The sequence below is a fragment of the Panthera tigris genome, chromosome D1 (genome assembly GCF_018350195.1).
Source record: "Panthera tigris isolate Pti1 chromosome D1, P.tigris_Pti1_mat1.1, whole genome shotgun sequence".
NCBI classification, from domain to species: Eukaryota; Metazoa; Chordata; class Mammalia; order Carnivora; family Felidae; genus Panthera; species Panthera tigris.
In genome coordinates this window covers 53,412,239-53,439,951 of record NC_056669.1, presented here as the reverse complement: position 1 = coordinate 53,439,951, position 27,713 = coordinate 53,412,239, and the positions used below count along the sequence as shown (strand labels likewise).

General features: G+C 37.7%; 1 protein-coding gene and 1 pseudogene across 1 annotated transcript in view; one reads left to right on the top strand and one right to left on the bottom strand.

Annotated features, from left to right (window-relative positions):
* GAB2 (GRB2 associated binding protein 2) overlaps positions 1-27,713 on the bottom strand; it is a 190,909-nt gene that overhangs the window by 122,226 nt on the left and 40,970 nt on the right. The gene's annotated exons all lie outside the window — the stretch shown is intronic.
* Positions 8,655-10,958, top strand: LOC102967761 (annotated as a pseudogene).

Sequence of the window (27,713 nt, the reverse complement as noted above, 5' to 3'; positions counted from 1 at the left end):
ATTTGTCTTGGTTATTCTTCAAGAATTTTCTTCCTCTGACCCCACCTTAAAATTTCTGAAGCCAGTTATTATTTAATTAGATAAATATAATGTGTCATAGCCTCAGAACTGTTTTCAAATGTCTCATAATTTCCGTCTTCTGTGGGAGAGAAAGGCCAGTGTAAATATATTGTGTTCTTGCCCCTATGGACAAGATGGACTTCACCTACTCAATTCTGGTCAGAGCTAAAACAGCTTAAAATGATTTCTCTATCTTCCCTATCAAAGCACAGCAGAAATAAATATAGGGAGTACCTCATTCTGTGGCACATGTAAATAAGGATACTCAGGGAAACAAACATTTCTACCCATAATTTTTCCTTGCTTCTGCCAAGAGTGACCACTGTCAACTGATCTGCCCAGAACTCCCCACTGTGCCTTTGTGCTTGGGCTCATCCTCACACATTATGTACCCCAATCTTACTCCCCAGATACATTGAAATGATACTCTTCCTTCAAGGATTACCTTCAATGCCACTTCCTCTAGACTGTTTCCTTTGATTTTTAAGTAGAATGCAAAACTTTCTCAACTAAACCCCTTTAACACCTTGTCTGTACCTCTTCTTACAAATCACAAAAAGACCTGTGTTATAGTTTCTTATGAATGTGTCCTATATCCCACTTTATTTTTAAAAAATTTTTTAACATTTATTTATTTTTGAGAGAGAGTGAGTGAGCCAAGAAGGGGCAGAGAGAGAGAGAGGGAGACACAGAATCCGAAGCAGGCTCCAGGCTCCGAGCTGTCAGCACACAGCCTGATGCGGGGCTCGAACCCACTAACTGTGAGGTGAGATCATGACCTGAGCCGAAGTCTGGCGCTCAACCGACTGAGCCACTCAAGCATTCTCTACATCCCACTTTATTTCCTCCATATGAAATTAGTTTTGAAGTAAGGGTCTATATCATTTGGACATCCCCCACAGTTCCCAGTATAGCATAGGTACTTAGTCCACATAGGAAGCTCTCAACACTTACTGAAATGAATTAATGAACATATTACTTTAAATGAACATTCATATACATTACTTCAGGGTATGATTATCTCTACTTTACAAATAAGAAAATGAAGGTTTATAAAAGTTAAGTGATTCAGAAAACAGGCCATGCTTTCCACAAAAGCTGAGATAAAAGGCCCAAATAAGAGGATTCAGAATGAATCTGGGGACTTCTTGGATAACAGCTCCTATCTTTTATTGAATTATCAACTGAGAACATAAATTGCTACTTTTGGGGGGAATAAATGTGTCAATATGTATATGAATATCCATAAAAAAATCATATAATTTAAACTTGTATGTCTACTTCATAAATCCATCTTAATATCCAGAGATGCAGATAGACTTATGCATGAAGATAACCATCATACTGTTGTTCAAAATAATGAAAGAATCAGTAAAATCTTCTGTTACCCAACTGAAATACTGAAAATATGTTTACTTCTCCTCCCTCCCAGATTCCAAAGACATGACAAAGTCGTACAAGGCTGAATAAATGAATACCTGTGCTTAGGGTGGGAGAGAAGAATAAAGAAAAAGAACAGACCAGAACATTTTTTTTAATGCATTTTATTATTTTTTTAAAGTAATATTTACATTCAACGGGAGGGGTCAAATTCATGACTCTGAATTGACATGTGATTAAGAGTCACATGTACTACTGACTGAGCCAGCCAGGCACCCCTAGACCAGAAATTTTTAACACTTTTCAAAAGATGGGAAGTAGATGGAATTACATTGGTAGATGTGCTACAATGTAGATGTATCTACAGCCCACCCAAGTGAAGGAAGCCAGGTAAAGGAACATGGGGAAAAGATACATGTAGTAGCCAATGCTGCTTCTTGATAAGGCCTAGAAAGGTATCATGCTGGGGATCAGAGCAGTACTGTTCGAAAGAAATGTAATACAAGCCACATACGTAATTCTGAAATTTCTTTTTATGCTTAAAAAGTAAAAAGAAACAGATAGAATTAATTATAATAGTATATCCAAAGTATTATCATTTCAATATATAATCAATGTAAAAATGAGATATTTTATCTTGTCTTTTTGTTCTTTGAAATCTGATTTGTATTTTATACTTACATCATACCTTAATTCAGATGAGCCAGATTTCAAGCTCACTTATAGCTAGTAGCTATTGTAACTGATATCACAGAATCAAAGAATAAGGAGAGCAACGTCAGGAAAAAGAGCAGAAATCAGTGATTAATTGAAGAACTTTCTAAAGAACCAGCTGGGTAGAAACAGTTTAGACACACAAGAACATAGAAAGTTTAACTTCTATGCACTCTTTCTGAAAGATGTTTTCAGGGATGCTTTATGGCAAAGTTAAAAAGGATTCTAAGAAAGAGATGACATAGGGTACAAGAAAGGAGATTTAACCCAGGACTTCAATGAAATGATAGTAGGCTTTGAGATTAGAACAGGAACTCTGTGGACTTAAAGAAGAATGTGTTAAGATGAAAGTTGGGGCATCTGGGTGGCTCAGTCGGTTAAGCAACTGACTTCATCTCAGGTCATGATGTCACAGTTCGTGGGTTTGAGCCCTGCATCGGGCTCTGTGCTGACAGCTCAGAGCCTGGAGCCTGCTTTGGATTCTGTGTTTCCCTCTCTCTCTGCCCCTCCCCCATTTGTGCTCTCTCTCTTTCTCAAAAATAAATAAAATGTAAAAAAAAATAATAATAAAAGATGAAAGTTATTTCCCTAAAACAAACAGTATGATTAGGAAGCCAACTGATGTTAGTCATAAGGTAAAGGCAGATGCTTCTTTCTTCAGTCAGGAAAAAAAGGCATTCCAAAACTCCCAAGAAAACAAAAAACAAAGACAAGGTGTAAATATGAAGCAAAGAAAATATGGCAAGTGATGGAATGTAGAAAGAGAATCTATTTGATCTTGATGTTTGAAATAGTCTCGTTTAAGTGTCATGGGTTTGGTACCAAAGAACTTTATTTTCTTCCTATGGGTCAACTTATGCAATTCTTCTCTGCTGTAATTATTTATATAATTGTAATACTGAAAAGGATATTTATTAGTTTTTAATTCTTAGAATCAATCCCCAGGTGAAACTTAAGACTTCTTTATTTTAGAAATCTGAATGTAAATGTTATTTAGTTACACAATACATACCTTATGATAGGAATGGACTAATTATCTCATCTTACTTGTTGGAAAGCCAAAATATTCTATATACAGTTAAAGAGAGAAAAATAGAGTTTTTGGTGTAAGTGGTAAGCTGCGTAGGATAAGTCTGACTAAGGGGCCTTAATAATACAATGATGCCCCTGTTCTTTATCCAGAAACGCTAAGGATCCAATATTCTGGTGCTACAAAGTATTTTAATGGCTGAATCGCATTGCAGTCATTAAATTATCTTCAAAATTTATAACAAGCATTTTAAAACTTATAATGTGAAGTGAGATAAACTATGTCCAAAATTATAGACAGTATGAAGCCTGGGCAAATGAAATGAAATTAGAGCTACATTTATACGTATTAGGAGAGATTTAGGTTAGAGTTAAGTAATCACCAGACTTCTGAGAGGCTTGAGAATCCAGTTGAGGGAACACAAGTGTACAAGGAGTAGTCAAGTGTAAGTGCCAGGCACTGGTACTACATCTGATCTATCTCTGTAAACAATCTCCCTCCTCCAACACACACAGTCTATAATTATTAAATATTCACAGATTAAGATTCTCAAGGCTACTTGAATGCTTTAGGATGGCCAAGGAACCATCCAGCTTGGCAGTGTAGCCAAAGGAGGCTTCTTGGAAGAGGTAAACCCTGAATTGTATCTCAAAGGATGGACAGGTTTGAAATGGTGACTGGGGAGACCCCAGACTCCTTAATGGGTGAAGGGCCAACTCCTCAGACTGAAATGCAAAGAAGACTCCCATGGAAGACAGGAAAATGAGGCTACTTTTAAGGTGTGGTAACCAGAAGTTACCGAGAGACACTGGTTTGTCCCCATCCCACCACTGACACAGAGATTCATGTTTTGGAGGCTATATTTCAGAAGATGGAGGTACTCCCAAATGTGTAAACTGAGTTCCCTTCTTCCCATTAATCTATACTTGATCCTGTCTGTATTAGCCAAATAGACTATCTTTTCTCTTCCATTCTTCTCCCAGCTTAGGCTTCTGCCCAGAAGATAAGCTTCTCACTAGTAAACACTCAGATGCAGAGTTTGTTTCTAGAGACCCAGGATAATCTACTTGGCAGCCTCAAGGGAAAAAACAGGCAGAATGAATTTAATGCTTCACCTTCCATGGCTGGACTTCGATATAAGACTACCCAGCTTAAACAAAGCAGTATATTTGTTAAGGCATCTTAAATTAGGGCTCCATACTAAAAAACATCCTTTACAAGTCTCAAACACCCCTTCCTCAGACTATTTATAAGTATCCCATAAAAAGAGTGTTTATTCTTTGGAAAGAGATATAATAGAAGAGGAGAACAGGAAGAGATAATATAAGCACACACACGTGCCAGACATCGTATAGACATTCTATGACAAATCCATAGAGCACTTGTTATGCCCATTTTACAGGCAAGGAAAAGGAAGTTCAACTTCACAGAGATTGAGTGATTTGCTGCTTATGTAAATACTGGAGCTGGAATTCAAATCTACAAACTTCTTACTTCAAAACTCAGTGCTCTTCCCCCTATACCATACAGCCTCAGAAAGAAAGAAAGAAAGAAAGAAAGAAAGAAAGAAAGAAAGAAAGAAAGAAAGAAAGAAAGAAAGAAAGAAGTGAATTTACCAAAGCTACATTGTTGAAAAGCAAGAACAGAGAGGTACAGCTGTTATCTTCACAAACCCTCCCATATATATTTTTTAAAGAAACAAAATTGTCTTAATAAGTAAGACTCAGACTCTTCTAAAATGACAAAAACAAAGAGCCTTAAGTAGACCTTTCTTTCAAGGGGGAAGGGGGGAATTAAATATCAGAAAGTAAGGGACTTCTCCTCTCACATGAGTCTGTCACAGCTCAAAGGATATTTTCGGGAAAAGATACTTACCTAGTGTGACCACAGAATCTAAGAGAATTTAGAAGGGGTGGTGGAGAAGAGAGAGGGAGAGAAGGGAGACTGACTCATTATTTGTTTTCCAAATATAAAAACTGAAGCAAAACACAGTGAGACTCAGCTATCCAGCTGGGTGCTCTTAAGGATTAACTGGGTGTGTGGCCAGGCACTTAACTTCATATTTCAGATGGACCGCTGTAAAATGGAAGAAGAACTCATAATAAGGTTTCTTGTCAAGAGAGCACCAAGAGAGTTGTATTTATAGCTTCTGAAATACAGACCTAAGCAAATGGCCTGACATGGAGCCCCGGGCCCTAATTCCAATATACCTGCTATAGTTAATGTCATAAGGTTGTGCTTGGGGATACGAATGTCCTGATAATGGCAGCGTCATCCCGTATTTTTATACCCTTCTCACAGGTTATAGCTGGGCTTTTAAAATACAGATTCCAATTCAATATTGAAAACAAAATGCCAGTGTAATAGAGTAGAAAGAATATGGGATTTGGCATTGGGCCATCATGGACTTGAATCTTGGTTGTAAGATTTGAACAAGATACTTAATCTTTCTGAGACTTATTTTCCTCATCATTAAAATGAGGGATAATTACCTTAGAACACTTATTTATTGAGAATTAGAGTTCCTGATACATAAAACACTGTAAAGATAATTTCCATATTAATCCTTACCTCACACCATATACAAAATTTAACTTGAAATGGATCATAGATCTAAGTGTAAAAGCTAAAACTCACAGCTCCTCGAAGAAAAGATAAGAGAAAAATCTTTGTAACTTTGAGGCAGAAAAACAAAAAAACATAATCATAAAAGAAAAATAGAATAAGTAGACCACCAAAATTCAAAGCTTTTGCTCCTCAAATGGCACCATTGAAGAAAATGAAAAGGCAAGCCATACTGAAAGAAAATACATGTTTTCACACACCAACAGAAAAATTACAGCTATTTCTACCTTACAAAAAGCTGGTATCCAGACCATTTAAAAAACCTCTTAGAACTTAGTTAACAAGAAGATAAATGAAACCATATAAAAAATGATCAAAAGCCTTAATCAGAGACTACACAAAAGAAGCTATACAAAAAGCCAGTTAGCACATGAAAAGATGCTAACGATTATTAGACATCAGGAAAAAGTAAATTGAAACCACAGTTATACACTATTACCTGTAAACCCATCAGAAAAACTAAAATTAAAAAGACTGACCATACCAAGTGCTGATGAGAATGCAGAGCAACTGAAAATCACATACTGTTGCTGGGAATGTGCAATAGTACAGCCAGTCTGGAAAACAATTTCTTAAAAAGTTTAAGAAACAATTATTCTATGACCCAGCCCATTTGACTCCTGGGTATTTACACAAGAGAAATGAAAACATATATCCGCACAAAGATGTGCAAATAAATGCTCCTATCAGCTTTATTTAAAATAGCCAGAAACTGAAAAAACCCCAATGTCCATCAATAGGTAGTATATCCATACACTGGAATCCTACTCAGTGATAAAAAGGACCTATGCACCAACATGGACACATCTAAAAAACATTATGCTGAAAGAAGTCAAACCAAAAGTGTGTATATTACATAATTCTATTCACATAAAATGCAAACTCATCTGACAACAGATGAATGCTTGCCTGAGGCTGAGGAAAAAGAAAGGGACAGATTGCAAAGGGACAAGAGAAATTTTGGGGGTATTAAGGGAAATGTTCTGTATCTTGACTGTAGTAGTCATTTCATGGGCAGAGCAACTGTCAAACTCACTGAATTTAAACAGATTTATTTTGTGTACGTTATTCCTTAAAGTTGATAAGGAAAAAAAATTAATTCACTTTGCCTCTCCTGCCACTAGAATCAAGTTAAAAAGCTACTACTGCCCACTTCTTGGTCACAGGGGAAACAAAAAGCTGTACATAAAAGGGTGGTATTGCAAAAGCCCTGTAATTTAGTATCAACAAGTGTTTCATTTATTGAATATCAATCAGGTGTTTGGTAACATAAGGCACTTCATATATATTATCTTATTTAATTCTAACAAATTTGACGAGGTAGGCACTATTAGCTCTTTTACAGATGAGGAAACGGTTCAGAAAATTTAAGAAATTCATCAAAAGCCACCCAGATGTAAATGGTAGAGTTAGATTCAAGGATGGATCTGGATTCAAAACAGTAAGCTTGACTTCAAAGACAATGCTATTACTTCCTACAGTGCTTAGGGCATCCTCAGAAAGGCAGAGCCGTGATGGCCCAGAGACAGGAAGTGTTAGTGAAGATTTCCTTTATCAGAACTGGGAAATCCTCTCAAGCAGGGAGTTATAGCAGTCTATTTCAAAGGAGACTGGGAGGATGGGAAATGGGGTGCAGCTCTGCTTGTGAGGCCAAAGACAATCCTCTCTCTCGGTTCCAGCATCTGCTGGTATTTTGTTAACTCTTGGCTCCTCCATATTCACCCACCCACTGGTTTCCCAGGGAAAAAAAGCCAAAATATCTTGGCTGAACAGGCGAATGGGTCACAGATGACAGAGGTAAAAAAAAAAAAAAGAAAAAAAAAAGACATTCTGTAAATATGCTTCTTTTTAAAAGCAAAAACAAACTGCACACTTCCTTGTTCTGCATTTTCCTTATTCTCTTTGAGTTATCCATTTTCTGAAACATTTTCTTGTCTACATTTTCATTCATCACAGTGGAAAAAGTAAGGCAAATGGATCATGCTGGAAGTTTAAATAAATTTACAGTCTTCCTATTTCAGACCAGCTGTAGCCCATCTCCCCTGAAGCCAGGCCAACAAGAAGGTGCCTTGAGCTGCAGAAAATGGGCTATGGGAAACTAGGACCTGGAGGGGCGGCTCGGCACTGGGACCAACATTGTGGACAGAGCGTAAAGAGACCTGGGTTCTGGGATTAACTTTGTATAATTAAGTTAGAGACTCTGTCACGTCACTTTCCCTCTCAGAGTCTCAGAAGATTGGACTAAACATGTTTTTCAACTTTTAACAAAGGCCCTCCGTTTATAACCAAAAATAATCTTCCCCCTAAACCCTCAGATTCTCATGCACTTCCTCTTTGAGAATTGCTCTGTTGCCTTTTTATTCCCCCACAGCCAAGCTTCACTTTCTGAAATTTATACTATAAAAACAGGCAACTTCAGTGTACTGGTATATTATAATCCCAGACAAAAACTTTCAAACAGTATACACAAACATATACTGAAATTCTGTCATAATCCTTAGTGTGTGGCGTTGAGAACCAGAGATTAGATGCCCTATTGCAAACTGCAGTATTTTTATTTTGGTTGTTCTCCATTTCCTCTCCCAATTTAGTTTGAACTGCAATTTTACTAAAGCTCCTTTGCTCCCTTCTTCACACATGGTAAGAAGTCACAGGGACATGTGCTTTTGTGCTCCTTTAACTAGAGCATCCTCCCCCAAACTACACTCTGCCAAATTGTTTCTGGTAAGCAACTTTGCAAAGTAAAAATTCCCTAGACGATCTGGACAGGGTGTGAAAGAAAGACCCACAACCCAGCAGGGGAACTGAAACATTCTCCCCCAGTGTCCACTTCTGTCCTGGGAGGATGGGGGCAGGGAAGTTGCGGAAGAAGCTTTTAAAGGAAGCAAACTTGCAGGACTTCTGCTGCAAACAATTGTGTACTGTATCCAGCTGTTAAATAAGGCAACAGTCAGCTCAAAACCAGAGGAGAACAAAGGGGTCTGATCCCTTGCTCCTAAAACAGCAAAGTACTATGCTTCTGCTTCACATGTTTACAGCTTAGCACCTGTTTCTAGCTTCCAGGTCTGGAGCTCTAAGAGGTGTAAACCTTTATTTTTACATACAAAATATTGTGCAGAAGCATAACATAAAAAAATAAATTTGAGCTCTGGGGGATAGAGGACCCGGGGTGGGAGAGCTCTGCCAGCTCAGCTGCCATCATCCCTTTCGTCAGGCAACTCTCTGGACTCCTAGGGCCACAAGGAACACTATTAGGTCTATTGATGTGGGTTGATTCATGTGTGATTGGTAGGCCTACTGATTTGTGGAGTTCACAGATAAAAACATAGATGATCATGCCCTTAATTTGATTCAGTAGGCTAGGGTGGTTGTTCTCAGCATTTTTCTTTCCCCTTATGTCTTCTTCAATGATCTCATTAATTCCCAATGCTTTGTTGATCGTTTCTATATGGAAGACTCAAATTATACACTTTAAGACATGATCTCTTTACTTAGCAGAGCATCTGAAACATATGGATGGGAAGAGAAAAGCAGGGATCCAGGCATGCAGACAGTTTGGCAGCAGAATCCAAGTGTTTGTTCCCAAAATTCAGGACCAACACTCTAGCTGTCAGAGGACTAGGGAGAGAAAAAGAATAATGGGAATCCCTAAAGAATCAAAGTGCAAGGGAAGGACTTGGCCAAAAGGAACCAGACAAGAGCTCTTCTTAGAATCGGGGGCCAAAGTCAGAGGGGGGCTAGCTTCCAGGCTGACTTCATGTTAATTCCCAGAGGCCTGGATCAAGTTCTTAAATCCTACCCCACCTCATCCCCATTACAAGCAGAACTGTTTCACAGACCTATCCTAAGGTATGAGAGGAGAGAGCCAAGTAAATCTTCACAGCTGAGCATATCCAGGCCCTACTTGTGTCTAGCAAGTTGAAAGCATATCATGAGCAGAAAAGATGCAGAACAGATGTTCCTAATGTTTTCCAGGTCACTCGCAGAGATAGACACAGATCTCTATCAACTCAATAGCCATTTCTCTCTTTGTACCTTGTTACAGAACTATTTTGTTCAGAGAACTGGTAGAGACTTCATGGTCATGGGAAAGGTAAACCCCCTGCCCCAGCCCCAGGGGTTGAATCTCAACTGGTCTAAAGCAATTATGCAAATCAATTTCCCTTTGCCAGGATTGGACTAGAGAGGTGGGCATATAACCTAGTTCTGACCAAAAAAACGTAAGTTTTCTAAAGGGGAAAGAGAGTGCCTGTTTTTCTTGGTAACATGCTTGAGTCAATGACAGAACCCTGAAGCTTCCTCCCTCTTACTGGGCTACATGAACATCAATGTCCTTGTAATTTACTCAGATTTTCTGTTAAGTGTGACTAAAAGTTTTCCTGACTGATCTGCTGACCCACCTGAAAGAGTAGGCAGCAAGAGTGGTTGCTTAGCCTTAACTGGCCTTAGCTGGTTGACTGCAACTGTGGTGACTAGAGGTCCCAGTACATCGAAGTCCTGTATATTATGTCCTATAATGGAGGGACCATCACAGCCATGCAGGGGGAGAACTGTGTGGTCATTGCTGCCAACAGGCACTTAGGGATCCAGGCCCAGATGGTGACCACAGACTTCCAGAAGATCTTTCCCTGGAAGGTCGGCTATACATAGGCCTGGCCAGACTCGCCACTGAGGTCCAGACTGCTGCCCAGCATCTCAAGTTCCAGCTAAATCTGTATGAGCTGAAGGAAGGCTGGCAGATCAAGCCTTACATCCTCATGAGCACGGTGGACAACCTATCATATGAGAAACGGTTTGGCCCCTTCTACACAGAGCCATCATCTCTGGATTGGACCCAAAGACCTTTAAGCACTTCATTTGTTCTCTAGACCTCACTGGCCCCATGCTGACTGACGGACTTTGTGGTCAGTGGCACCTGCTCTGAACAAACATATGGGATGCATGAGTCCCTCTGGGAGCCCACCATGGATCCAGAACACCTGTCTGAAACCATCTCACAAGCCATGATGAATGCTTGGATAGGGATGCAGTGTCAGGAATGGGAGTCACTGTCCACATCATTGAGAAGGACAAAATTACCACCAGGACACTGAAGGCCTACGTGGACTAACCCTCTGTTCTCAGAGTCTACTTTTTTTTTTTTTTTAAATAAAATAGTTGTAATTTCTTTTGGGACACCTGGGTGGTTTAGTCAGTTAAGCATCTGACTCTTGATTTTGGCTCAGGTCATGATCTTAATTTGTGAGTTCAAGCCCCACATGGGGCTCTGCTGACAGTGTGGAGCCTGCTTGGGATTCTCTCTCTCTCTCCCTCTCTCTCTGCCCCTCCCCAACTTGTGTGCACTCACTCTCTCTTTCTCTCTCAAAATAAATGAAAAAAAAAAAAAAGCTTTTCTTTCAAAAACTATGAGCCAAAAACTATGAGGCTGAAAGTATAGGCCTTATATCCAATAACCTTTTTTTTAATGTTTACTTATTTATTTTGAGAGAGAGAGAGAAGCAGAGAAAGAGAGAGAAAGAATCCCAAGCATGATCCATGCAGTCAGCACAAAGCCCGATGTGGGGCTCAATCTCACAACCTTGAGATCATGACCTGAGCTGAAATCAAGAGTCAGAAGCTTAACTGATTGAGCCACCCAGACACCCCTCCTGTAACTTTTATCATGTGGATATATGCAATATTTTGTCTTCAACTATAAGAGATTTACAGGTTTCAGGTCAAGAGTCCTTACTCTATACCAGCAGTTCTCAAAGTGTGCTCCCTGGACCAGCAGCATCAGCATGACCTGGAAATTTAGAAAAATCAGAAAAATAATTTCTCTAGCCAAACCCCAGACCTACTGAATCAGAAATCCTTGTAGTGGAGTCTAGCAATTTATGTTTTACTAAGTCTTCCAAGTGATCTGATTCATGCCAAAGTTTGAGGACAACTGCCCTGAGCTCACCATTAATTTCTATGATGACAAAAATGTTTACATCTGCACTATCCAGTATGGTAAACACTAGCCACGTATGTCTATTGAGCACTTATAATGTGGCAGTGCAACCAATAGACTAGCTTTATAATTTTACTTTGTTTTAGTTTATTTAAATTTAAACATCCCTGTGGCTAGTGGTTACTGCAGCTCTAGACAACCGTAAAGGATTTTACACTATCAAATGGCTCAATACTAAGTCATAAAATAGGCAGTGGTTCTCAAACTTCAGTATGTATCTCCATCACTAAAGGGGTTATAAAACACCGATTATAGGCTCCACCCCTACAATTTATGGTTCAGTAGGCCTAGCTTGGGGTTTGAGAATTTGCACTTCTTTTTTAATGTTTATTTTTGAGAAAGAGGGAGACAGCATATGCCAAAGCCAGGGAGGGGTAGAGAGAGAGTGAGAGAAAGAATCCCAAGTAGGCTCCATGTCCAGTGCAGAGCCTGATAAGGGGCTCTATCCCAGGACCACAAAATCACAACCCAAGCCAACATCAAGAGTCAAACTCTCAACCAAATGAGTCACCCAGGTGCTCCAAGAATTTGCACTTCTAATAGGCACCTATATGATGCTGATGCTACTGACCCAGGGAACCCACTCTGAGAAGCACTGAAGTAAGCAAAACTTTTTTTTTTTTGCCTTCTTATAACCTACATAAAAACTACTTTTCCACAATTCTTTTTTTTTTGTTTGTTTTTAAAAGTTTACTCATTGTTGAGAGACAGAAAGACAGAGCACAAGTGGAGGAGGGGCAGAAACAGAGGGAGACACAGAATCCAAAGCAGGCACCAGGCTCTGAGCTGTCAGCACAGAGCCCAACGTGGGCTTGAACTCATGAACCACGAGATCATGACTTGAGCCAAAACTGGATGCTTAACCAACTGAGCCCCCTAGGTGCCCCTACTTTTCTACAATTCTAACCAATGTTTTCCTTTGTGTTAATCAAATTAATATATAAAGGTAAAGTTCCCTGAGAGTAGGAACTGACACCTTCCCATTCTGTATGTCTCATAGTCCATATGAGCTCAGTATCTTGGTTCCAGCAGGTATATGACATCGCTGAGAGTATAATGGGCACACCCCACATCTCCAAACAGGAAGATTTTTGGAAGTGTCTGTCATGTTTCCAAGACCATGATTACTTCCTCATAATCATCAGGTGGCAGGCTATATGTTTCAGAAGAAGTGCACAGAAAGGTTAATTGATCTGCCCAAGGCAATAGGTCTTATTTCTTATTCTTCTGTATTTTAAAGTATTATCTCATAAGTTGTTTACATCTAAGTAGATTTACAGAAGAGTTTGTATATATATATATATATGCATGTATATTTTACATATATTACATATGCAATATATATGTAACTTATACATAATATTTTATACATATATATACAGAGATACTGAAAACTAAAACATTCAAGAATGAAAAAGACTTCTGACACTATAATGGTATGAAAGGCAACAGGCCTAGAAATCTGGATGGGGGCTATACCTTCTCAAATAACACTGCATACAAAACCATCTATGCCAAAGACCTGGCCCATCCAGCAATGCAGCTTTCAAGCATTAATGGGAAAGGCAAGAATCAAGGACAAACACACAGGGGATTTTTCTGAAGGTCAAAAAAGCAACAATAAATACCGTGCCCAGAAAAGCTTTTAAATCTGACCTTTTCTTCTGCTGAAGCCATTCGCCTTCCAGCATCTTCAATCTAATAGACTGAAGTAGGCTGAAATGGCTCTTAGGAGAGAACGGGGCTAGTCTTTTCCTTAATGCTGCCTCTCCACCACTACTCTAGCAGCATTACTGGTAATTACATCATTATACCATAATGGAACACATGCGGTGCAAGTGAAACATCCCAGCAGCTCCCCAGTCAGGGAGAGGGGAAAGAAGCTCCCTTCATTGTTCAATTTCTATTAACCCTTCAGGTTCTGGCTTATTCTCAAAGTCAAACCACCCCTAGGACATTTCACAATCTTAAAACACAGATCGTGAAAGCAGAGCATCGCTGAAGATCAGGAATAAAGTTAAATTCATTAGTGTGATGGAAATCCTCTGCTAGAATAGGAATTAGGACACCTGGGTATAGGTCTGGCTTTGCTATGAACACCTTATGTGACCTTGGGGAAATCATTTGCATCTTTTAGGTTTCAGTTTCTCATCTATAAAGAATAGCAAAGCTCCCAGGCAGAAGATCCCAAAAGGTCCTTGTAGGCAATCTGGGACTGGACCAAAAGATCACAAGGGTTCCTTCAGCTCTAACATTCTATTATCTAAAAAAGACTCTATGAATAGGGGAGACAGGAGTGGAGTAAAATTCGAAAGGTCAACTCTGGTCTTCAAGCAGTTAATCTGATGAGGATTTTTGCCTCTACTCTGACCCATATATCAGTGTCAGATCATCTTCATCAAAATCCATAGCAACTTCTCATAAGACCAAACTCTGAACTCATTAACAGATCACAGAGAGTCTCCCCAAATAGAGAAAGGACATAGCAGTACACGCTATACTTGGACAGAACCAAAGTTCTAACTGTCACAGACTCCTTCTATGAACCCGAGTCAGTCACCCAACCTTGGCCAACTCATCTTCAAGACACAGTGGCAGAGGAGAGAGGGTAGAATGAAAGCTTTTCGTTCAGTCTGTGATTTTGATATCTTTGTAAAAGTTTCAAATGCCACCACTGGATATTGGGGCATGCAGGGGTGGGTGGAGTTTGGCACAAAAAGCACACTAAGAATGCCAAATCCTACAAGCAAGAGATGAGTTTTCTTATGATATTCTAAAGGTTTTCTCATAGATAAGGAAAAAATTACCTACCAGACTTCCAGGGAAGAACTAAAACATATAAAACTATATATTAATTTGCCACATATCTCAGAATTTTCTTTATATAGTGGCCTAAAAGAAAGAATGTAAAAAATGTGTTCTCTGCAGTTGTCTTCTGGTCTTCATATAGAAGGTATAAGACTTTGGTTTCCAGGAGTAAGGTGGTTAGATCCTCTTAATTAACCCTCCCAAAGAAAACAATTTAAAAAGCTACATAAGGGTGCCTGGGTGGCTCAGTCAGTTGAGCGTCTGATTCTCATGATCCCACAGTTGTGGGATCAAGCCCCATGTCGGGCTCCACATTGAACGTGGAGCCTGCTTAAGATTCTTTTTTGCTCCCTCTCTCTCTCTCTCTCTCTCTCCCTCCCCAACTCTTTCCCCTGTTTGCATGCTCTCTCTCTAAAATAAATTAATAAAAATGAAAAATAAAAAGCTAAATAAAATATTCCTAAAAAATAATTTTTAAAATGCATCATGCTGAACTGTGAAGGAATGTACACAGAACAAAAATCAAATGAAATGAAAGCAGACAGAAACAACCCAAATGTCCATCAGCAATGAAAGGACAAAGAAAATATGGTTTATTCATATATTGGATTATTCAGCCACATTAAAAAGGAAGTTCTGGTACACACTACAACATGGATGAACTTGGAAAACATTGTACTAAGTGACACAAGCCAGACATTAAAGGGCAAATTCCCTATGATTCCACTTACATGGAGTACCTTGAGTAGTCAAAATCATACAGACCAAAAGCAGAATAGGGTTTTCCAGTGGTTGGGATAGGGGTGTGCAATGATTGCTTGGGTGTGGGTAATAGAAGGTAAAGCTCAGGGCTCACAATCATATATGAAGCCCCTTATACACCTGGGATACCAAGGGACTATACCTTTGGTGCATAGATGAATCACAAATAAACCTGTAGCACTGAAAGAGACCATAAAGAAACTGTCTTCTTTTAACCAGTAGAGAAAGAAAAATGTCTCTTAGAATCTCTAACTAAAAGCTGGCTCTAGTGAAGGTTCGTGACCAAATCCATGCAATCTTTTTTTTTTTTTTAATGTTTATTTATTTTTGAGAGAGACAGAGAGAGAGTGTGAGTGAGGGAGGGGCAAAGAGGGAGGGAGACAGAGAATCCCAAGCAGCCTCCACACCATCAGCGCAGAGCCTGATGTGGGGCTTGAACTCATGAATCCAATCATGAGATCATGACCTGGGCAGAAACCAAGAGTCAGACGCTTAACCGATGTGCCCCCAAATCCATGCAATCTTAAGTGAAGATCTAAAAGCAGTCCAGTTAGTTATGTCTTCAGACTATTGGTAGAAGCAACTCCTCATCCTTTCTGGTGGAATAAAAGCTTAACTCAGGTCTCACATACTTTCTACAGGTAAAGTCTTAAGAAAAATTAGACCTTAAAAACAAAACACAAAACACACACCCAGAAATAAGCCACATGAATGAGAATCAGGAAAAACAGACAGTAAAATCAGATCCTCAAAGACTTCAGATATTGGAATTAGATACACAATATAACAGGTTTATGAATATTATATTCTAATATTTAAAAGAGAGGCTTGCCAAAAATTAGCAAGGAACAAGAGAGTATAAAAAACAAAAACAAAACACAAGTGCATTTGAAAACAAACCAAACAGAACTTCCTGAAATGAAATTATAATTAAAATGAAAAAGTCAATGGCCAGGTTAAACAGCAGATTAGACACAGCTAAAACAAAACAAAACAAAACAAAACAAAACAAAACAAAACAAAACAATGAACTGGAAGAGTGATCCAAAAAAATTCCATAGAATGTGACTAAGAAATAAAGACATGAAAAATATGAGAGTTTGAGAGACATGGATGATATAGTAAAAGGGTCTAATCTTTTAACTGAAGTTCAAGAATGAGTTAAAGAGGATGGAGGAAGGCATTATTCAAATAGCTAACAGCTGAGAATTTTCCCAGAATCACTGATAGAACACCAATCTTCATATCCAGGAAGTTGAACAAATGTCAAGCAAGATAAATAGAAATAAGCAACATATTGTAATGAAACTTAAGAACACCAAAGACAAAAATTAAGATATTAAAAGAGAAGCACAGATCAACTACAAAAGAACAGCATTAGACTATCAGCTGACTTTTCAACAGCAAGATCCAGAAGACCACAGAATAATATTTTCAATGTGTGAAAAAAAAAAGAAATGTCAAGAGAATGAAAAGACAAACCACAGACAGGGAGAAAATATTTTTAACACATGCATCTGATAAATACACAAAGGAACTCTTAAAACTCAACAATAACCCACAATCATATTGTCAGTTAATCTTTTAACTAAGGAGGAAAGAATATGCAATGGGAAAAACACAGTCTCTTCAACAAATGTTGTTGGGAAAACTGGACAGCTACATGCAAAAGAATGAAACTGGACCACTTTATTACACCATACACATAAATAAACTCAAAATGGATTAAGGACCTAAATATGAGACCTGAAAGCATAAAAATCCTAGAAGAGAGCACAGACATAATTTCTCTGACAGTGGTCGTAGCAATATCTTTCTAGATATTTCTCCTGAAGGCAAGGGAAATAAAAACAAAAGTAAACTATTGGGACTACATCCAAATAAAAGGTTTCTGCACCAAAAAGGGGGAAAAAAGATCCACACTGAGACACGTTAAAATCAAAGTGTCAAAAGACAAAGTAAGAGAGACTCATTGTATACAAAGGATCCTCAAAATGATTAATAGCTGATTTCTCATCAGAAATCATGGAGGCCAGAAGGCAGTGAAATGATATATTTAAAGCACTGAAAAAAAAAATGTCATACAAGAATTCAATATCTGGCAATAACTAACAAAACTAAAAGATAAACTGCTGAATGGGAGAAGACATTTACAAATGACATATCCAAAAAAGGGTTAGTATCCAAAATATATAAAGAACTCATACAACTCAACACCCAAAACCAAACAATCCAATTAAAAAATGGGCAGAAGACATGAACAGACATTTCTCTAAAGAAGAGAGATAGATGGCCAACAGACACAGGAAAAGATGCTCAACATCACTCATCTTTAGGGAAATACAAATCAAAACTACGAGATATCACTGCACACCTGTCAGATGGCTAAAATCAAAAACATGACAAACAAGTGTTAGTGAAGATGTGGAGAAAAAGGAACCCTCTTGCACTACTGGTGGAAATAAAAACTGGTGCAGCCACTGTGGAAAACAGTATGGAGGTTCTTTAAGAAATAAAAATAGAACTACCCTATGATCCAGTAATCTCACTACTGGCTATTTACTCAAAGAGTACAAAGGTACTGATTCAAAAGGATACATGCACCCTTATATGTATTGCAGATTTATTTACAAGAGCCAAATTATGGAAACAGCCAAGGGTCCATTGATAAATGAATGGATAAAAGAGATGTGATATATATTTCTCACATATAATTACATATATATATATATCATAAAAAATTATATATATATATATATATATATATATATATATATATATATATATATATATAAAATAAAAAGAATGAAATCTTGCCACTTGCACCAATATGGATGGAGCTAGAGAGTATAATGCTAACACAAGTAAGTCCGTCAGAGAAAAGACAAATACCATGTGATTTCACTTATATGTAGAATTTAAGAAACAAAACAAACAAGCAAAGAGGGGGAAAAAAGAGACAGAGAGAGGTGAACCAAGAAGCACACACTTAACTATAGAGAACTGATGGTTACCAGAAAGGTGGCAGGTGGGGAATGGGGTGAAATAGGTGATGGGGATTAAAGAGTACATTTATCATGATGAGCATTGAATAATGTACAGAATTGTTGAATCACTGTATTGTACACCTGAAACTAATACAGCACTGTATGTTAACTAAACTGAAATTAAAATAAAAAACTTAAAAAAATAAAAATAAAATCAGAAACCCCCTCAACAATAAGGAAATAAATACCCTGATTTAAAAAATGGGCCAAAGACCTTAACACATACCTCACTAAAGAAGATAAACAAATGGCACATAAGCATATGAAAAGATGCTGCATGTTATATGCCATCAGGGAAATGCAAATTAAAACAATAAGATACCATTACACACCTACTATAATAGCCAAAATCCAGAACACTGACAACACCAAATGCTGGTGGGGTGGTGCCAACAGGAATTCTCATTCACTGATGATGGGGAATGCAAAATGGTACAGCTGTTTTGGAAAACAATTTGGTGGTTTCTTATGAAATAAACATACTCTTAGTATATGATCCAGTTATCATGCTCCTTGGAATTTACCCAAAGGAGATGAAAACTTATGTCTATATAAAAACTTTCACACTCATATTCATAGCAGCTTTATTCATGACTGTCCAAACCTGGAAGCAATCACAATGTCAAAAGGTGGATGGATAAACTATGGTACATTCAGACAGCGAAATATTATTCAGCACTAAAAAGACACAAACTATTCCAAACACAGGAGAAATGATAATTATGTGACAAGATAGAGGTGTTAGCCATTGCTATGGCAATTATATGTACATTTACTGCAAATAAATGTATCAAATCACTATGTTGAACACCTTCAACTTATATAATGTTATGTCAAATATAACTCAATAAAAAAAAAAACTATCAAAAGCCATGAAAAGACACAGAGGGATCTTAAATGGATATTACAAAGTGAAAGAAGCCAATCTGAAAAGGCTACAAACTATATGATTTCAACAAATGACATTCTGGAGAAAACAAAACTATGGAGATAGTAAAGAGATCAATGGTTGCCAGAGGTTAGGGGACAGGGGAAGAGATGAATAGGAGAAGCACAGAGAATTCTCAGGGTAGTGAAAATATTCTGTAGGATAGCATAATGACGGATGCATGTCATGATGCATCTGTTCAAACCCACAGAATGTACAACACCAAGAGTGTGTGCATAATATATACTATGTAATTTTGTGTGATTATATTAATGCAGGTGCAGCAATTTTAACAAATGCACCATTCTGATGGGGGATGATGATAACAGGGGAGTGTATGCATGTGTAAGGGTAGGCGTTATATGGGAGATTTCTGTACCTTCTCTTCAATTTTGCTCTGTACCCAAAACTGTTCTAAGAATAAAATCTTAAAAATATTAACTGTCAGTGCAGAAGTCTACAGCTAATAATGCTCTTTCAACAACGAGAGAAAGATAAAACCATCATTCAGAGAAAACAGAGAGACTGCCACATATAGACCATCACTACAGGCAATTCTAAAGGATGTACTTGAGGAAGAAGGAAAATGATCCCATGTGGAATATCTAAACTAAAAGGAAATACACATGAGCAAAGATATTGATAAATATGTGGGAAATGTACACACTGCCAGTGTGAAACAAGAATACTACTTAACTGGTGTGGTTATAAATAAGCAAGATAGAATTAAAATATTAGAGAACAAGAACACAAGAGAAGTGGTAGGAGTTTAACTATTCTATGATTCTTATGTAATTCAGAAAGATAGTGTAGTGTATTGAATCGTGGTTCCTCCAAAACCTACATCTGCACTCTAATCCCTGGAACCTGTGACTATTATCTTCTATGGCAAAATATGTGACTAAGTGAAAGATTTTGAGAGGAGGCACTTTCCCTGGATAATCCAGGTGGGCTCTAAATGCAATCACATGTACTCTTCTGAAGGAGAGGTAGAGTTAGAACAGACACACAAGGAGAAGACACAGAAAAGGAGGAGACAATGTGACTATGGAGAGAGAGAACAGAATGACAGAGCCACCATCATCTGGAGCCACTAGAAACTGGGAGAGGCACAGAAAAGATTCTCTCTAGAGTCTTCAGAGGGAGCACAGCCCTTTGACACCTTGTTTTGGACTTCTGGCCTCTAGAACTGTGAGAGATTAAATTTCTATTGTCTTAAGCCAACAGATTTGTAGTAATTTTATATAGTAACTGCAAGAAACTAATACAGAAAGAATATTACTTTAGGCCAAATTAGAATGTATGAGCTAATAACAGCTCAATTCTCCCTAAGTGGATTTATAAATTTAACATGAACTCAGTAAAAATACCAACTTTTTTTTTTTTTTTTAATACAAAAGGTAGTTATTAAGGTTCATACAGAAAAATAAACAAGAATATCAGTAACGGGAAACTTAGGCAACTATATGATAAAACCATACTATAAAACCTCATTAGTTAAAACAAAGTGTGTTGCCATATATACAGACAGACCAACCATTGTAATTTAATATATTGCAAATCCACAAATGGGTACTAATGCATAAAATATTTAGGTTGTGATAGATGTGGCATTTCAAATTGTGGGAAAAAGATTTAAGATGGCATTTGAGATTTATTTTTTCTTTCAATATATGAAATTTATTGTCAGATTGGTTTCCATACAACACCCAGTGCTCATCCCAAAAGGTGCCCTCCTCAATACCCATCACCCACCCTCCCCGCCCTCCCACCCCCCATCAACCCTCAGTTTGTTCTCAGTTTTTAAGTCTCTTGGCATTTGAGATTTAAATGACAAAGGTGAATCTGTCCCTCTAAGCACAGATCAGTATATATTTCAAACAAAGCAGAGATTTAAACATAATATAAAATGCAACTATAAAAGTAATAAAATAAAGCACAGTACAATTTCTTTTATAACTTCCGAGTGGGAAACTCATTCTATTACATGCTGTCTAGAAGCCATAAAAAAGAAAAATCGTTAGAGTGACTACACAAAAATCTACAAATCCTGCATGGCAACATAAACAAACAAGCACACAAGTGTGTACACACATGTGCGCGCACACACACACACACACACACACACCCTATAGGCAAAGCAAGAAAACAAATGATAAACTGGGTTAGAATCATAAATACTGTTCTAAAAATTGCAATTTCTATTATAAAAGGCTGATCTCTTAAAGAGGTCCTATAAATTAGTAAGACTAACAGCTCTGTGGAAAAATAAGCAAAGCATATGAACAAATTATTTACAGAAAAAGAAATATGAATTAAAACTACACTGAAATACTATTTCATTGGACTGGCAAAAATCCAGAAGTTCAGTAACTATGTGGACAAAACTGTGGGAAAACAGACACTTTCATACACTTTTGGTGGGAGTAGAAATAACTACACACCCTCTGGAGGGTACTGTGGCAAAGTTACATATAGTATATTAAAATTCTAATACCATTTATCCTTTAACCAAGAAATTCCTTTCTAAAAATTTACTGTGAGACAAACTAATACATGTGCACGATGACATACGTACATTTTGCAGATCTGTTTAAAGGAATAAGCTGAAAAACAATGTAAATGTCCATCAAGGACATTTTGTTATGGTTCCATTAATTAATGAAATACCAGTTGACTGTTAAAAAAAAAAAAAAACAAAAGAAAGGACTAGAGAAGGAAACTCCTTATGTACTAACATGGAAAAGAGTATCAAGATGAACTATTAAGCAAAAAAGGCTAAACATAAAATTGTGCCTTATGCTGCCATTTGTATGAAATAGTTAAAGAGAGTATCTACATATTTGTATTTATATTTATAATCTATGTTGAATATATAGGGCAACATACACACATACATATATATACATATATATATATTTTATAAACACACACACATGGATTGGAATTAAGCAGATGGGGAGAGAAAGAAGTTATACTCTTCACAGTATACCTTTCAAAATATTTGACATTAAAACCATGTTAAAGTATTATCTATTACACATTTAAAAATCTTTGTAAGTTTGCATAATAGACTATGTTAACAAAGCAAACAGAGTATAATTTCCAAATTAGTAGAGGAGTAAAAATAAAATTAGAAAAAGTAAAATACTTAATCCAAAAGGCAAGAACACACAGAAGGCAAAACAATATGAGAAATAAAACTAAATATTTCCTTAATTACAATAAATGTTAATCAATTAAATTCAATTAAAAGACAAAGACTGTCTCACTGTTGTATTAACCATAACAAACATCAATTACCTAAACTTCTCAGTTAAAAGACAAAGACTGTCAGGCTAAACAAAAACACAATCAAGCTATATACTGTTCTTAAAAGATGCACCTAAAATATAAGAACACAAGTAGGTTGAAAGTCAAAGTTTGGAAAAAATTACATGAGGCATATATACTATTGAAAAAAAATGACACTATGGTTATATGACTTATATTAAGTAAAGAGACATTAAAGCAAAAGGGTCACTTTGCAAAAACAGGAGGTTCAAAGGTAGAGAAGAGATCTAATTCTAAAATATTGGCCTCAAAATATATAAAGCAAGAATTGCTAACACTGCAAGAACTGCTATCCCTGACAAATCCATTATCATCATGGGAGATTTTAAACAACCTTTCAGTAATTGATATAAAAAGGGTGAGGCTCTCCTTTTGGCTCCTCAAATTAATGCACTTTGGAACTGCTAGATCACACCGGAAATGAGGTTTCTCACTCACTTCCTGAGAAAATAAATCAGGATAGAGAAACATGCTTCTTGTCTGGTTTTGGTGACCATATACAAATGTAAAAATGGTAAGTTACACCTTATCTGCACAGTGACCATTATAGCCAGACACTAATACTAATGACTTTGTCAGCAACTCTATGTGCTTATGTTTCAATTTCTTTTTTTTTTTTTAATTTTTTTTTTAACGTTTATTTATTTTTGAGACAGAGAGAGACAGAGCACGAATGGGGGAGGGTCAGAGAGAGAGGGAGACACAGAATCTGAAACAGGCTCCAGGCTCTGAGCAGTCAGCACAGAGCCCGACGCGGGGCTCGAACTCACATACCGCGAGATCATGACCTGAGCCGAAGTCGGACGCTTAACCGACTGAGCCACCCAGGCGCCCCTATGCTTCAATTTCTTAATCTCTAAGCTCTTTAGGGGAAGATGTTGTTCTTTTATACATAGTTTTATCTATCCCAGCACCTACCACATGCCTAGTAAGTGCTCAGTGTTTTATTGAATCATCTTTACACATTCCCTTCAAAAATATTCCAACATTTATGAAGCACCTATTATATACCAAGCACTATATTAAGTACTGGGAATACACAGACTAATAAAGCAGTGTCTGTTCTCCAGGAGAAGAGAAACAGAAATAGATCTTTTAAAAAGCTATAAATAGAGGTTTGAGTGGAGACCCCTCTCCCAACAAAGCACCTGGAAATTTGAGGGAAAGTTCTCATTTAATATGTACTTCTAAGTACCCACTATATTCTAGAATCAGGCATGTGCTAGAGAAGGGACATTTGACTTAAGTCTTGCCAAGTAGATGTGTGTATAGGGCAGGGACAGGGGGAGTCAGGCAGAGGATATTCAGGGCAATGAGAAATAAGAATATGAAATTCAGAAGAAAATGTGATTTGCTCAAACAGCTTGGGTAAAGACTGGTGTCTTTTCCACATGGTTTCTCGACAGTCCTTCCCCCTATGGAGTCTCTTTACCTCAATACAGATATCTATCTAGATGGATGGCCTTGACCACAATCCAACAAGAAATTCTTTTAAAACTGCAGCACAGTACTCATAAATTTAAGTTTCATTAGATGTCCTTACTGGATACAACGCATGCTATTCTCTATTCTTTTTTTTTTTTTTAAATGCTAGTCACAACTACCACTGACTTCACACTCAATAACAACTCTCAACCCCATTTTGTAAAATACTTAATGCCTGGGATGGTCTATAATGTGCTTCTCTCTATTGCTTCTAATTGGAATGCCAATTCTAGCTCCCCACTTGACATCCCAGGAAAAGTCCCCTCCAAACATATCGCTGAGCAACTACTATGTGCAGAGGAAACACTCTGCTAGCCTCAAGCCTGCTGTTTGTGGCTAAGTTCTCCAAAAAGCATAAACCAAGGATATTATAAAATTTTCCTGGGAAACTCGCCAAACTGTACATATTTACTATGTATCTACTGATACAGAGTGAGATGTGAATGTGAATTCTGGGAAAAACTTCCCAGGTGGTAGTGAATTGATGATCTGAGGTTCCTTCTACTCTTACAAAACAAATATTTGTTTAGGAAAGACGGTTTAGCAAAGGAGTAGACATAGACCAGAAAAATGAAACCTCAGATAAATAGAGGGACTTGCCAGGGGCCAAAAAGCCACTGGTAAAGCAAGGATTAGAATCTAGCTTATTCCATACCCAGTCCATTTCAGAAAGTTCGCACTAGGAAAATGAAGTCTCTCTGTGTTCCTTCTCCTTTACGTTGACCTTTTCTTTATCAGAAATTCTCCAAGAGGCCTTAGCTTACTAAGTGCTAATTAGATTTCCTCCACCTGCTCTGGGATTTAGCAGGCAGGCGGCAGGCGGTACTAATGCAGTGCCCTCCTCAGCTAACAAAGCCACTGGCATTCCTGGTATGCAGGGGCTGGCCTCCAGCTCTTTAGTCAACAGCAATTAAAGGACTCCTATCCAAAGCCCTAAGGAGGAAGACAGAGAAGGGAGGGGTATTCCTTGATCCAAAAAGTAGAGTACAGCCACTGATTGGAATTGATTGTACATAAGAGCTGGGTGGAAACAGGGAAAATTCTGGGAGGTAGGAATGGAATCTGGGTGAGGCAAGCAACTAATGAATACTCATCATCGTTCTCACCCCCCTAAGGAATGCTATTGTCGTCCAGATTGAGGGGATAAAGCCTTGTATGGCCAAGAGCCCTCATCCAAAAATAAGTTATCAAGAAACATTTCCCTTTCCCTTATTTCAAGACACAGGTCCAAACTGCTCAGCCAAGAATGACAAGTCTTCCACAATTCTATCCCTTCCTATCTATGTACCATAATTTAGTGAATGTTCAGCCACTAACTGGCAAAGTGCAGCCTGGATGTTCAGTCACTCCTGCCCTGTGACTCTACACGAGTCACCGGTTCTCTGGCTTTGATTTTCTCATCTGCAGCTCTCAGAGTTGATTTCAAGATCAAATGAGACAACACAGAAATGTTTTATAAACTGTAAAGTTGTGTAAAAGCTTTAATTCAACTCCTAATACCAATGCAACTAAATTCAAACATTTAGTAAATTCCTAGCACAGTGTTTATACAGAGTTGGTGCACAGATGTTATAAATATTAGCTGTTGGGTATACAAAAATAAACCAAACAGACTATGTGGAAATCACAGACTGATGGTAGGAGACAAGTTCTCCAGGAGAGTATAAGTACTAAGAGTAGGCACAGAGTAAGGAAGGGAGAGTAATTTATCCTGCTACTAAAGAATGGGGGTCAGGACTGTCCAAAACTCTGATAGTGAACAGAATATAATTGGGGCTGAGGGTCTGGAGAAAATATAGCTGGAAATTCAAATGTGCCATTTCATGATCCCCCATTAGAACAAATTCATTAATATCCCTGCCTTTATTCACAAAGTTATTTTTCATGAGAAACTTAAAAATTCTGCCAATCATTCAAAGAATACTTAAACACCCACTATGTGTATGGTATTATTAAGTATACAAAATACTACAAGGCAGGTCTCTTATAATGCTAAGCCATATATAATGCCTAAAGGGTTAAGGGGAACATTATCCCTCTCTAGAAGAGTTGAAAATCAAAACCTTTGTCTCATTTCCCCCCATAAAGTTGGACCAAGAGTCAAAATTCATTCTTTCCATCAAACAATATTCTTGGGGCACCTGGGTGGCTCAGTCGGTTAAGCGTCGGACTTTGGCTCAGGCCATGATCTTGTGGTGAGTTCCCGCTCTGCATTGGGCTCTGTGCTGACAGCTTGGAGCCTGGAGCCTGCTTCAGATTCTGTGTCTCCCACTGCCTCTCCTTCTGCCCCTCCCCCACTCACTGTGTGTGTGTGTGTGTGTGTGTGTGTGTGTGTCAAAAATAAATAAACATTAAAAAATAAAGAAAAAGAAAACAATATTCTTTAACCTACTATGTGCCAGACAACATTCTGGTCATGAGGAAAAAGCAGTGGAACAAAACAGACAAAAATCCTGCCTTCAGAGGGCATACGTTTGAGAGAGGTAAAAAGCCAAGCAGGTATATACACAGGTGATCCAAGGTGGGGGAGGGGAGAGAATACAGTGAATCTAAAAGCCTATAGGCTCTGGCTAACGTGGGCAGCTGCCTCACACTTCTAATTAATTGCTGCAAAGCAAAAATTTAGGCCCAGTGTTCCCAGATCTGGACATTGACAATTTTATGTAAAATTTCTCACCTTTTAATAACCTATAACTGATTAAAATTGTTTAAAACTCTACAGGCAAAGAAAGACAGTCTGTGGATGGAATTCAGGCCAAAGATACCAGCTTATGACCTTTGTATTACAACAATGTACCATGATTTTTGGTTTAGAGACATAGTCACTATATACAAATGTCTTAAACTAAGTGCTAACAGGACTTGAGAAGGAAAGAGTTCTAGCTAAGGAGGTCTGGGCAAGCATCAAGGAGGTGGAAAGCCTCCTTCAGAAAATACCCCAGAATATTTGTATTCTTAATTCTCTCATTGTTTCTTGATTTCTCACAGCACTTACGGCTACACTGTCCTGTGGACACTTGTCAGGTACTTCTTTGCTACGAATGGCAAGATTTCTTTCTTCAACCAGAAAGTCCACAAACAGCAATGTTATCTAAGCTACTGCCTTGCTGGTTTGTTTGATCAATCAACAGATTAACACTGCTCATTAATATGACTAATTCCCATATGCTCTGAAATAGGCTTGCTATCTGGAAAGATATTCAGAAAAGTTCTGTCACCCCAAATTCTCAAAACAGGGACTTTATGCCTATTATTCTAGGCAAACAAAACAAAACAAAACCAAATAAACCCGAAACCTTGAAAATGTATGAAAAAAAATGAACCCATTCAGTCATTCTTTATTTCTCAGCATTTCTTTCAAAGGTGAGTTGACAACATCTATTACAATTTAAATTCACTTTAACTTTTGTTAAATGCTTTGACTCAAAAATTCTACTAGACATTGATTTTATAGCTAAGTCACGTTTGCCCAGAAATCAGTGAAACATGGTACTGGTGATGAAAAAACATGCTAAAATCTAAAATAAATGTCCACCAATTACTATA